At 52.9% G+C, this 12193-nt stretch overlaps 1 pseudogene; it reads left to right on the top strand.

The window, feature by feature from the left end:
- The first annotated feature begins 1868 nt into the window (after positions 1 to 1868).
- On the top strand, positions 1869 to 5258 carry LOC105824873 (annotated as a pseudogene).
- The last annotated feature ends 6935 nt before the right edge of the window (positions 5259 to 12193 follow it).

Raw genomic sequence — 12193 nt, 5'->3', positions numbered from 1 at the left:
GCTCAGTTGCTCCCAGTATGACTACCTACTGAGGACATGAACTGGCTGTGTTGATCCTTACTGCACACAAACCATGTGTCAAGCACTGGCTGAAGGGTTCACCTTACAAAAACCCCATGGAAGTGAGCTCTGTCATTGCTCTTACATTTATGAAGGAGGAAACAGGCTTAAAGAGGTTGAATTCCCCTGAGGTCACACATGGTGGAGCAAGCTGCTGATCTGTTCTGCAAGGTCAAGGTGGAAGATGCCCTGTGCACAGATCTCCGTGGTGCATCCTCTAATTGCTGCAAATGTCCATGGTCCGCAGTGCTTCCCTGGCTTCCTGAGGCTCTGCTGCTTGCCTGATGGCAGCCCAGGTCCTCATGTCCGTCCCATCTAAGTTAGGGAACACTGCAGGGCTCCTGCCTGGAGAGTGTGGGAGGGGCTTTGGGTGTGTCCGGGGCAGGGCCCTCCTACAGGGTGGGGTCCTGGTGAACACCAGCTGTCCTGAGGCTCCCAGCTGGGTTCCGCTGTCCTGTGGAAATCACATCTGCTCCACACAGCTATCTGGAGAGGGCTTGTGTGCAGGGGCAGGTGTGGACAATTGTCTCCTTCCGGTCTGTTTGCTTTTAGCTTTGTATTTAGATCTTTAATGATGTACAACGTAATACAACCCCAAAGAGACCGACCTCTATGATTGGGCGTTGCCCACTGTGCGGTCCTAAAGCAGAGGTCTGGAGGGAGAGGCTGTTCTCCAAGGACGGAGAAATGCCGGGCAACCCAAATTCGACGTGCCGGAAAGGGGCCAATGATTTCTTAAGATGGCCCTTCCGAGCCAGGTGTCCAGGTGGGCTTATCTGGAGCCAGCTCCGTGCACATCTGCTCTGCAGAGCCCCTGCTGCTCCCGAAGGTCTAATAAAAAATCTCCTCGAGGCGCAGCATCCCTGTGAAGGCGTCTGCAGGGAAGCGGCAGGAGGTCCCCGCTGTGCAGTGTGGCCAAAAAGCTATGCCCTGGATGGCCGGGGTCAGATTTACTTGCTTATTCCAGGTTCCCCTCTCCTTCTTCCCAACACCCACATGCGCTCGCTGCTCCAGATGGAGCCTTTTCCATGCTTATACTGGCTGGGACACATGTGTGCTCCTCACTGCACCTGATGAGCCAGCAGCTGGGAGAGGACTCTAGTTTGACCTTTCCTGCCAAGGAGAAGGGGCCTGGGCTGGGTACAGCTGCTCAGGGCTCCACCCCCTCCTCTTGACATGAGGCTTGTTCCCTGGTATGTCTCTTCTGAACATTGTCCCTCCACATGTCCCCAGGGGATGTCAGTCCATGTAGGAGCAGCCGCAGTGGGTGGAGCCTTTGTCCTTAATAAGGAGGAAGATCTTTTTAACTTGGAGAGTGCGAGTTTGTGTGCACAGGAAGAGAAGGATGTGCAGGCCAAAAAGGGGGTATCATTGTCCCCAAATGCTTATGTTTTCCCCCAGTACAGGACTCTGGGTGTGGCCTCAGGACAGAGCTAGGACCTGTGTCATAGAAGATGTAAGGGAACAGATTTGCCCCATGTGAAGAATTGATTGCTCTTTAATTTAAAAGTATTTCAGGGAGAGGGCCTTTATGATGAGCCTGTTGGCCTTTTCCATCCTCTCAGTGCCATGTTGAGGTCAGCATTATCTCACGGCCCACCCGTGACACGGGACAGCAAAGGCGCAAGGCCGGGGCCCGGCTGGCTGTGGGAGGCTGGGGGGACATGGGGTTTGCATGCAGGGCTGTTGGGCCTTTCCACCCAGCTCCCCAGAGGCAGCAGTGGAGGGAGGCAAATGGCTACTTTGCATTTCTTTTTAGCTTTCCATGTTTTGTTTTGTTTTTCCTAAATTGGGCTCATTTAGGAAACATGTTTGTTGCAAATGTTTCTTCTATTTGGGATGCATTCAACCCTCTGCAAGTGAAAGGACCTCTTTGTGAGGGCGTGCGTGCATTTCCCATTGTGGACCGGCGAGAGGGGTTGGATGACCGTGTGGTGGGCTGTGACGGGGGCATGGCAGAGTCCCTTCTGAACCCAGGAGGAAACGTGAGGGCTGGGGAGGCACAGTGGGGAGACTGTGCCTTGGATTTTCCTCCCCAGACCTTGGTAGATCTAAGGAGTCCTCTGTAGAGCTAAGAACCCTTGAGACCCATCAGCGCAAGCTAGGCGACTGCCACCATGGGGCTCTCCTGGACTGTCGTCTGTTTGGAAGGCGGTGGTGCTGCCCACACTGCTGGACGGGAGCACATTGGGCCAGCTGCCCTCTGACCCTGCCCACGTGGAGCGAGGTGGCTGGTTTATGCCTGCACCTGCTCGTCACCCCTGTCAGAAGTGGCCGCATCCCTTACAGTTGCTGGTAGAGGTTCGGGGAGGTTAGGCAGAGGTGGCAGAAGTGTGCTCTCGGCTGTGGAACTGCCCCCACCACTGCAGTCCCCCGTCCTGCTCCTGCTAAAATGGTGCTTGTTCTCGGCACCTGTTCCAGGCTTCCCGTTTGTCTCAGCCCTGTTCTGTGACGCACTGGGCATGTGTCCATCAGCAAGCCCTCAGTGGATGGAAAGCAGAGGTGGATGGAGTGGTCCATTCCTATAGGCACAAGACATCACCTGGTGTTGGAGTGGATGACTTCAGTCCTGGAGGGTACTAGTCTGCTTAGGTTGCCATAACAAAATACCTCACAGTGCCTGGTATGTGATAGCAAGTCATATGTCATCTCTATGAAGAAAGTGTCATTTTATGTTAGAAAAGAGTAAAAGAAGAATAAGGAATGACTCTGATCTGGGAGACATAAAAGATAAGACAAACGTGGATTAAGGAATTCTGGCTTCTGCCAGGTTTTCCATTTTCCAGCCAGGCCCTCTGGAAACCTGGCGTGGATGTAATAGATGTCTGCAGTCCTGTTTGCATGTGAAGTCAGTTTTTACGTGTTGTAGTTATTGAAACATATTTTCAGTCCAGAGGTACGTGGAGGATATAGAACCTGTCTGAGCTTGGAGACTATAGAGAGAATAATAGCCTCACAGTCTGAAGGGCGAATGTTCATTATGTGTAACAGACTCTGGCGATTTTGCCAGCTCAGCATCCATTTCCCCTTCCTAACAATCTCTTGATGGGTTGGGGGATTACTTCTCCCCCTGTGTGGGTGGGTTAGTCAGGACAAGTCAAGTCAGTTGTTTGCATCCTGTTTAGTTGCTGATGGGGCATGTCCTTCCTTACACAATCCTGTTACAGCCTGGGAGTAGGCAGGCGACCCAAACTCTGCTAGCCAGATGCCCTTATTTGAGACTTTGAATTACGAGAGAGTCAAAGATTGCACACAAGGCTCTGGTTCTCCTGCCAGATCAAACCCAGGCCCTGCGGCTGGTGCTTTGAATTCGCCTCTTCCCCGCTCCCCACCCCCACCTCATCACCGCCCAGCGCCGCAGGCCTGGGTCCCACCTTCCACTTGGAGGGCTCACCATCCCAGCCACGGAATCCTCCCCACCTGTCAGCCCTCCTCGCCCCGCCCCCCTCCATCCGGGTCACACAAAACCCGCGCCCGCCCCCTACGGCTGCACTTCCTCCGCAGGACCACCCGCGCCCACGTCCTCGCCCTGGCGACATGGAGGGTGTGGCAGTGCTTCCAGCGCAGGCCTTGACTCTGCGGTGACGTCCCCTCTTCAGAGAGAAGGACTACAAGGTCCGAGTGGCCCCTCCTCAGGTTCTCCAGCAGGCCCTGGCGGCCCAGCACGGCCCACAGAGGTGAGGGCCCACTGAGGCCCGTGACGGGAAGGCCCACGCGCGCCCCTGACCCTCCAGAGTCGCGTCTCACCAGGAGGTGACCCTCCTCCGGCTGCCCCCCCAACTCGCCCACCCCCGCAGCAAAGTGCCCGCAGCTGCCACGGACACCACGCAGTAGGGGCCGGCCAGGGTTGCCAGGGCGCGCAGTGAGCCGCGACGGTTTTGTACACGACCCCCTTTCCTGACCGCCGCCTGTCCGTCCGGCCCCGTGCGTCCGGGGCCCTCACCTTCCCATGTTACCGGCCTCTGGACCGGCTTCTGGCCTCCTTCAAACCCACCGCCTTCGAGAAGCGCCAGCAGGCGGACGACCCGTGCGGCCTGCACCTGCTCTGCGCCGTCCTCCTCACCGTCTGCCTGGCCCTCCTGGGGGCCGCGCTGCCCTTCGCGTTGGTCGGGTTCCTCTTCTGGTCGCCCCTGCAGCCCGCCCGCGGCCCCACGTCTGCTCCCCGCTGGAAGACCAGGGCCGGGCCAGCGGGCAGCCCTGCTTGCTGAGTGGAAGGGAACAGGGGCCGGCCAAAGCTTCTGCTTGGCCACCGCCAACCTCTGCCTCCTGCTACTCGCCCGCCAGGCGCAACCACCTCTTTAACACCCAAGCACGGGCCAAAGAGATCCGGGCGCCCGGCCCCAGATCAAAGTCTACACCGACTCGCCCACCAGCACCTCCATCAGCGCGCCCAGGTTTGGCAGCCTGTTGTCTCCGCAGGGCGCAGACAGCGTGGCCCGGGCCGTCCCCAGGACCATCAAGAGGACAGCCTCTGTGGAATACAGGGGTGACGGCAGGTGGCACCCCGGTGATGAAACTGCCAATGGCCCAGCTCGGCCTCCGGGGAGCCGGCTGGTTGCGGCCTTGAGGACGCCTGCATAGTACCCATTGGTGGTAGTTGTGAGGAGGGGGGCCGGCCACCTGAAGGCGACGACCCTGCCCCTGGGATCCGGGCCAGGAATGGGGCTGGCGGGGGCCCGAGGGGCCAGACACCCAACCACAATCAGCGGGACGGGGACTTGGGGAGCCTGGGCAACCCCTCAGCCTCCAGGGAGTCTCTGGTGAAGACATGAGCCAGGCCAGAAGGCGGCAAGGGGGAGCCGCGTGCCAACAGCAAGCTCCTATACAAGGCCTCCGCGGTGACGAAGGCAGCAGCACGCGAGAGGCGGCGGCATCCGGACGAGGCCTTTGACCATGACGTCTCGGCCTTCTTCCCTGCCAACCTCGACTTCCTGTGCCTGCAGGAGGTGTTGGACAAGCCTGCGGCTACCAAATTGAAAGACCAGCTGCATGGCTACTTCGAGTACACCCTGTACAATGTCGGGGTCTACCGCTGCCAAGGCTGCTGCAGCTTCAAGTGTCTCAACAGCGGCCTCTTCTTTGCCAGCTGCTACCCCATCATGGACGTGGCCTATCACTGTTACCCCAACGGGCAGAACTCCGATGCCCCGGCCTCCAAGGGAGCTCTGTTTCTCAAGGTAGGTCTCAGTCTGGCCTGAGGACCACACACCAGCCAGTCCCAGAGTCCTGTAGGGAGGTGGGCTGAGGCTGGAAGTCCTCACCCTTGGGGAGGTGGAGGGGGCTGGAGTGGGAGGCTGACAAGGCCTTGCAAGGAGCTGAACAGGAGGGCCTCTGCTTGGGAACAAGGGAAACACAAACGTAGGGACAAGAACCATGGCTCTGGGCACAGACAGACCAAGTGGGGTGATCTTGGGCCAGTTCCTCAGATCTCTGAGCCACCATTTCCCCATCTGTAAAATGGGAACAGGGTGGGAGTGGACCAGAGTGGTGAGGCCTATGATAGTGCAGGTGGCAATGGTGGCTGTGGCAATGGTGGCAGTGATAAGGGGAGGAAGAGGAGGAGGAAGGGGCCCTCTCGGTTCACAGGAGGCAGTGAGACTAGCCTGGAGCAAGCGCCGTAGGCAGGCAGATGGGACTCCCAGGTCCACGGGCCCATTCCCACGCCTGTGTCGCTGAGGCCACCAGCTTCGCTGGCCTGGACGCCCCTCCCTCCTGGCTGTCACGCAGCTGCCATGCCACGCTCTCTGCCCACCAGCCTGTGGCTTCACTTCCATAGTCATTAATTAAAGCGAGTCATAATTTAAAAAAAAAAAAAAAAAGAATTATGAGGGAGTAACACTAGAAAAAAATGGTTGGCAATCATGCATCTCAGCTGTTATTCCCTAATCAGGTAGTTGTGCCTCTCGTGGCTTTTGCAGTCCTGCTTCCAAGCCCGTGGAGATGTCTTAGATGTACTTGTATCAATTCAGGTTTTTGTTGCAAGCTATAGTACTGACTGTGGCTTTCTTAAGTAAGAAAAAGGAATTTAGCAGAAGGATATGGAAACTAGGAATTGGTGGGAGGCTGAAGGACCAGGCTTAGAACATGGGCATGGACCAAAGATGCTCTAGAGCATTAAGAAGTAGGAAGCATGAAAATCATATTTTAGTAGAGACAGTCTACCAGAACAAATTTGTAGCTGCTAATACATGCTGCTGCGTCATTAAACTACCTGCCATAGCTATCCAGGAATTATTCCTAGTTGTCCCTTTGTCTCTACCACTGGCTCCAGATTCAAAGTCTCAGTGGGAGGGTGGGATTTGCCAAGACTGGATCACGTGCCTGCCCAATGATTTTAGAGTCTAGACAGCCAAAAGGGGGCAAGCCCACCATACTGACGATTTCCATTCAGGTTTCCCTACCTTCATATGGGTTCTGCAAATTCCCAATTTCTTTCCAGTAAATTCTCTTCATTTACTAGCCAGAATCCTGTGTCTTGTTAACTGAGAAAAAATGGCCAGGAACACATGTTCCGAGGGAGGGACAGTGGAACAGGAGTTTATGCTGAGCCGGGTGGCCATGTATACATATTTAACAAGCTATAGGAGAAGTCATGAATATTTATGAAAGAAACATGTGCATGCACAGTTGAGCTTTATGCCCCTTTATGAGGTCCATGTTCAGAAAATGGCAGCCCTCTGTTGTCAAAAGGTGAAGCAAGGATGCAAAAACCCTCTCTGTGTATGCTCTGTAGACTAGTTAAAACCCTCCATGGTTGGTGGTCTCTTAGCAGGAATGAATGCTGGTTAGTGTAGTGCTAAAACCACTAATAGGGAGTAGATAATGAGATTGGTTTCTCTTTATCCTTTAAGGAAAAAAACATGATGGCTGTTAGCAGGGGAGGGGGTATAATGAGGCGTGTCTGACCTCCCATCCCATCATGGCTGGGAGTTCAGTTTTAAGGTTTCTCTGTAGTCCCCTTGGCTGAGAGGGGGTTTATTCAGTCAGGGGGGTTCTTAGGATTTTATTTTAGTTCACCATCTTATAAGATCCCTAACTGAAGTATGTCTCATTGTTCCCATCTGAACTCTATTTATTGGCACATCTTAGAAATGTGGGAATCTTGAATTATAGACTCCAAATTTGTCCTTGTCACATCAGCTTGATTATAATGTTTAGGGAGAGTCAATAACGTGCATGTCTTTTGCTGAGAGCAGTTTATCGAGGCCTGGCCACAAAGTGCATTTTCCACGTTCTCAGCCCAGGAGCTGGCTGACTGCACTGAAGTGTGAGTGTTGAGCAAAAGCATCGGTGCTTGGATATGGGCCTATGAACTGAGTTGGTGTGGCCAATCCTTTCTCATGTGGCACATTCAAGCTTGACTGCTTTTCTCCGAGGAGTCATTATTGTGGGGGTGGGGAGAAAATTTCATGTGAAAATGAACACGAAACCACTTTGCCCACTGTTATGATTTGGTTAAGGAGATTTAGCCAGCTCTGGGGGCCAGAACTCCCTGCAGCTGTCTGTAAAATGTTCTCGTCAGTAAGCATGAGTGCTAACTTTTTGGAGAGAATCTGTGATTTTCAGGAACCAGTAGGGGTCCATAATACCCAAAAAGATTGAGTGTCACGAATCCGAGCTTCTTAAAAATGACCTTTTAGATAGTGGTGATGGTTGCATAACTCTGGATTTACTAAAAACCATTGAATTGTACACTTTAAATGGTTGACTAATGTAGCATGTGAACAATATCTCAAAAAAGTTATTAAAAACTAACCTTTTAATATGTGATATGGTTTGGACACTTGTTCCCTCCAGATCTCATGTTGAAATTTGAGCCCCAGTGTTGGTGGTGGGGCCTAGTGGGAGGTGTTTGGGTGGGTCGTGGGGGCAGATCCCTCATGAATGTCTTGGTGCCCTCGCCGAGGTAATGAGTGAGATCTCACTCCATAAGTTCTCCTGAGATCTGATTGTTAAAAAGAATCTGGCCCCTCCTCCTCCCTCTCTTGCTCCCTGTCTCGCCCTGTGACACACCTGCTCCCCCTTCACCTGCCTTAATCAGAAGCTCCCTTAAGCCCTCACCAGATGCAGCTGCTGGCGCCATGCTTCCCATACAGCCTGCAGCACTGTAAGCCCAATAAACCTCTTTTCTTTATAAATTACCCGGCCTCAGCTATTTCCTTTACAGCAATGCAAAACTGGCTGAGACGGTTTTGAGCTGAGGACTGCCTTAACAATGGGTTCATGTTGGGCCCTCAATGAATTTGGGTAATATTGAACTTGTTTTTATATAATTGCCTATTTTTATATAATGCTTTGGCTCTAGATACACCCAAATATAGTAATTTTGTGCTGCTTCTAAGTGAGCTATTTGGCTTCTAATTCTGCACTGAGGACCATGTCTAATCTATGATGGGTAAAGTGCTGACTTCTTTCATCACACTATGAATGGTGGTGGTTCCAGTAATGGCCGAGGACACGGGCACACTGAAAATTTGCGAGTTCCCTCCCTTTAATGACCCCAGTTCCCTTGAGCTGGTATTTGGCATCTTGTTAAGTGATCAGGACTCGGAGACATTTTGGGTTATTTGGGGGGAAGTGCTAAGTAGCAATGTGGGGACTAATGCACTAACACTGAGGCAAAAACAATGAAAGCTAACATGAGACCCGCCTTGAGTCTGGGGTCCTGCGGAACACATCAGGCATTAAGCCAAAAGAACTCAAATCTGCCATACATGCAGCCATCAGCACGCAAGTCTGACCATGTCCTGTTCACGGCTGGTTCTCGGAGGGCTTCCCATCACGCTGCAGGGTCTGAGTCTGGCACCGTGGCCTGAGTGGCCCTCTGGCCCCAGCCCATTGGTCTGTTCCCACCTGCTCCATGCACCCTGCCCTCCCCGGTCCACTGTACTGATTTTCATCTTTGACCCTTTGTTCACACCGGATACTTTGCTCAGGACCCCTCCCTTCTTCCTCTTCTTTTTCACTCTGTGAAAGTTTCTCTGCCATTGTCTCTCCCAGGGGTCCTCTCATGGCCCTGCAGAGTGGCCTAGGTGTCCTGCCCCCAGCTTCCTGCCATCACTTCCCTTACCACCCTGTGTTATTTGTAATGCCACTCCCCAGCACACCCACTGTTGGATTGAGTTCTGTGATGTCAGGGGACCTTACCTCATCACTGGATCCTCAGTGCCATGGAAATGAGATGTGTGTGGCTGGCCGGGCAGGAGACTTTGAAGTTGCAGGGCCCTGAGTTACTTACACACAAAACCCCACAGCTGCTGCCTACCTGGTTGAAGAGATAAATGAGAGCCAGGCCTACCTGGAGATGGGGAAGGCGAGGCTCCTCTGCCCCACCAGACTTGTACTCTTCAGAATAGCTGCCTCCAGATTTGGAATTCTGGGGTTGCATTATTTCCCTAGGGATGCCCTAACACATTGCCATCAACTAGGGGGCTTAAAGCAACAGAAATTTATCTCTCACAGTTCTGGGACTGCCAGCAGGGCTGTGCTTTCCCTGAAGGCTCTCAAGGAGGATCATTCTTTGTCCTTCCTTATTCTTGCAGCAATCCTTGGTGTCCCATGGCTTGTGCAGCGTATCTCCAGTCTCTGCCGTCATTTTCACGTGGCTTTTCCCCTGCACACATCTGTGTCCAAATTTCCTTCTTCTTATATGGGCACCAGCAATTGGGTTAGCACCAAATTCTAATGTGGACAGAAGGCAGATGTGACCACATCCTAACTTGATTACATCTGCAAAGACACTATTTCCAAATAAGATTGCATTCCCAGGTGCTGGGTGGACGTGAATTTTGGGGGACAGCATTCAACCCAGGCTCTGAGTTCCTCCTTCCGACGTCCCCACCTCACTGAAGAGCTTGTGTCTCCTCTTATCTGCCCGCTCTGTAAGCCTGGAAGTCACTTTTAATATTCTTTCTTCACCTCCTTTATCCCGTCCCTAAAACATCTCCCACCTACATCCATCTTTCCAGTCCTTCCTGACCACCCCAGCCAGAGCCGCCATCTCTGGAATGACTTTCCCCACCTCCCTCCGCTGCCCTGCGGTGGCCTCTCTCTACTACAGTTAGGGATATCTCTTCAAAACTCAAATCAGGACATGACTTGGATTAAACCCTTCCAAAGCCAGCCCATCGTGCGTAAGAGAAAACCCCAAGGACTTATGGCCCGTGAGGTTCCAGTGGTCTAGCTGCTGCCTTCTGTCCCAGCATCGCCTCCTGCCGCACTGCCTCTGGCTGTGCTCCAGCTGTTGCTAGAGCACACTTGCGTGTCCATTCCTCAGCACCTGCCCTGCCTGTCCTCCCCACCCCCACTCCTGCCTGTTGACCTGCTGATTTACCCATCAGGTCGGTACTTGCTTACGTGTCACTTTCTTGATGTAAACACTTCTCTGACCCTTTAGTTTAAGTGGGGGGCCCCTATTGATCTCATCACACCCTTTGTGGGTATCATGGCACTTGTCCCTTGCACTTATGCCTCTGTGATTGCCTGTTTAATCTATGTCCACCCTGTCAGTCTCTAAGCTCCATGAGGACATGGGTCATCTCTTTCATGGCTGTGTCCCTTGTACCTTGAACACCTGGCACAGAGCAGAGGCTTGAGTGTTTGGATGAATTCATCTTGGCCATTGCTTCCTCCTCCCCCCCAGTTAATTGTTCATCCGTTAGATATTCCAGTGCCACCATGTGCCTGGCTTTGTGCGAGGCCCGGGCAAAACAGATGTGCACCCAACCTCCTTTCTGTGCTGTGTCTGGGTTCTCCCTTTAATATGATATAATATACACTGTCCTGTGGCTGGTTGGAAGCAGGTCTCATGTGCTACAAAAGAATGAGCATTGGACACACGTCCTTGTGGCTACAGGCCATGGGACCTAATTTCCCACGGTGTTCTTTCCTGCTCAACCCTAGTGTGTCTGAGACTTCTCATCCCTTCAGGGGAAGATCCAGGAGGAGCAGTTGTGACCCCAGGGACCTCCTTCTGGAATCCTGGCATTATTGAGTTGCTCTTCTCAGGGCTGGCACTGGATTAGAAGGCTTGCATGCTTATTTTATTGAGACCCTGTTGAAAGGAACTGAGTATTTTCTAGGTAAGAGGTTGAGGCCTGCAAAGTTTGCAGACTTTCACACTGAATGGCCCAGCCTGGTCTGGCCGGGGACCTGGACTTTGGAGATAATGTTCCTAAACGCTCTGCTGTCGCTGCTGGGTTCTCTGGGAAGCAGACCTGGAGCCACACAGTTAATGCTAAGGGAGTTTTTAAGGGACTGCTCTTGGGATCCACCGTGGGGAGGTGGCAGAATCAGGCCTGGACAGAGGGAGAGGTTCACTGCAACGCTTCAGCTGACCCCACAGCTTGCTCGGAAGCTGAAATGGCCCACTGGAGTGCCCACATTGGGCCAGAATGACCAGGCCTTCATACATCTGCCATTGTTGGTCACTAGGGGTGGCAGCCCCAGGAAGGGTGTGACCTTGGGCCTCTTCTGCAGCTGAGGCAACCCTGCAGGGCCTGAAGCACTGCCAGCAGCTGGGCAGCCAGTCCTTTCTGGAAGGGGGGATCTGGGATCTCATCTGCTACACTCTCCTCTTACTCCCTTTCTCCTCGTGGATAATTCTAGAACTTTCCACCACTTATATGTACGTGGAATTTCCCCACCACAGGTAATTGTTAGAGTTCGTGGAAGTGAAAATATTAAAGATTATTGGCTGTCCTTTAAGGATTGTCTAGGCAAACCAGCTGTGTCATCCAAGCTTGTAGACTTACTTATCCATGAAGGCCTAGGGCCGTCTGCTCAGTGTGACAGGAAATGCTGTGGAACCGGTCGCAGAGTGAGACTCTTGATAAGGGACAACGTAACTTAAAGGGGACTGTTTGCAACTTAGGGGCCCCTTAGTCTGAATGCAGGGCTGAGTCTTAGCAGTTAAGCAGAGGGAGAAGAAAAGGGGCATTGGAGAAAACCCTGCTGAGATTCTGCTGCCCAAGTAGGATGTCATCAGGAGGCAGGTGACCCCAGGATCTTCCAGCTGCCCTGCTGATCTGCCTCTGGACACTGTCTTGTCCCCTCCTGCCTGCCAGAAGAGCTTAGAAATCATTCTTATCTGGGAGACCAAACACAATTCTTCATCTATGTCAGGGTTCGGCAA

This window comes from Propithecus coquereli, unplaced genomic scaffold, assembly GCF_000956105.1.
Source record: "Propithecus coquereli isolate 6110/MARCELLA unplaced genomic scaffold, Pcoq_1.0 Scaffold77, whole genome shotgun sequence".
In the NCBI taxonomy this organism is placed as follows: domain Eukaryota; kingdom Metazoa; phylum Chordata; class Mammalia; order Primates; family Indriidae; genus Propithecus; species Propithecus coquereli.
This window is presented reverse-complemented; position numbering and strand designations above follow the sequence as displayed.